We start from the raw sequence: 1294 nt of genomic DNA, 5'->3' as shown, positions 1-1294 counted from the left end.
ACGCCTTTTCCTATTTGGAACCAGTCTGTTGTTCCATGTCCACTTCTAACTGTTGCTTCCTGACCTGCATAGAGGTTTCTCAAGAGGCAGATCAGGTGGTCTGGTATTCCCATCTCTTTGAGAATTTTCCACAGTTTATTGTGATCCACACAGTCAAAGGCTTTGGCATAGTCAATAAAGCAGAAATAGATGTTTTTCTGGAACTCTCTTGCTTTTTCTATGATCCAGCGGATGTTGGCAATTTGATCTCTGGTTCCTCTGACTTTTCTAAAACCAGGTTGAACATCTGGAAGTTCACAGTTCACATATTGCTGAAGCCGGGCTTGGAGAATTTTGAGCATTACTTTACTAGCCTGTGAGATGAGTGCAACTGTGCGGTAGTTTGAGCATTCTTTGGCATTGCCTTTCTTTGGGATTGGGACAAAAATTGACCTTTCCAGTCCTGTGGCCACTGCTGAGTTTTCCAAATTTGCTGGCATATTGAGTGCAGCACTTTCACAGCATCATCTTTCAGGATTTGAAATAGCTCAACTGGAATTCCATCACCTCCACTAGCTTTGCTCATAGTGATGCTCCCTAAGGCCCATTTGATTTCACATTCCAGGATGTCTGGCTCTAGGTCAGTGATCACACCATCGTGATTATCTTGGTCGTGAAGATGTTTTTTGTACAGTTCTTTTGTGTATTCTTGCCAACTCTTCTTAATATTTTCTGCTTCTGTTAGGTCCATACCATATCTGGCCTTTATCAAGCCCATGTTTGCATGAAATGTTCCCTTGGTATCTCTAATTTTCTTTAAGAGATCCCTAGTCTTTCCCATTCTGTTGTTTTCCTCTATTTCTTTGCATTGATTGCTGGGGAAGGCTTTCTTATCTCTTCTTGCTATTCTTTGGAACTCTGCATTCAGATGCTTATATCTTTCCTTTTTTTCTTTGCTTTTCGCTTCTCTTCTTTTCACAGCTATTTGCAAGGCCTGCCCAGACAGCCATTTTGCTTCTGTGCATTTATTTTCCATGGGGATGGTCTTTATCCCTGTCTCCTATACAATGTCACTAACCTCGTTCCATAGTTCATCAGGCATTCTATCAGATCTAGGCCCTTAAATCTATTTCTCACTTCCACTGTATAATCATAAGGGGTTTGATTTAGGCCATACCTAAATGGTCTAATGGTTTTCCCTACTTTCTTCAATTTAAGTCTGAATTTGGCAATAAGGAGTTCATGATCTGAGCCACAGTCAGCTCCCAGTCTTGTTTTTGTTGACTGTATACAGCTTCTCCATCTTTGGCTTCAA

The sequence above is a fragment of the Bison bison genome, unplaced genomic scaffold (genome assembly GCF_000754665.1).
Source record: "Bison bison bison isolate TAMUID 2011002044 unplaced genomic scaffold, Bison_UMD1.0 scf7180017863447, whole genome shotgun sequence".
Classification (NCBI taxonomy): Eukaryota; Metazoa; Chordata; class Mammalia; order Artiodactyla; family Bovidae; genus Bison; species Bison bison.
Note: the sequence above shows the minus strand (reverse complement) of the source record.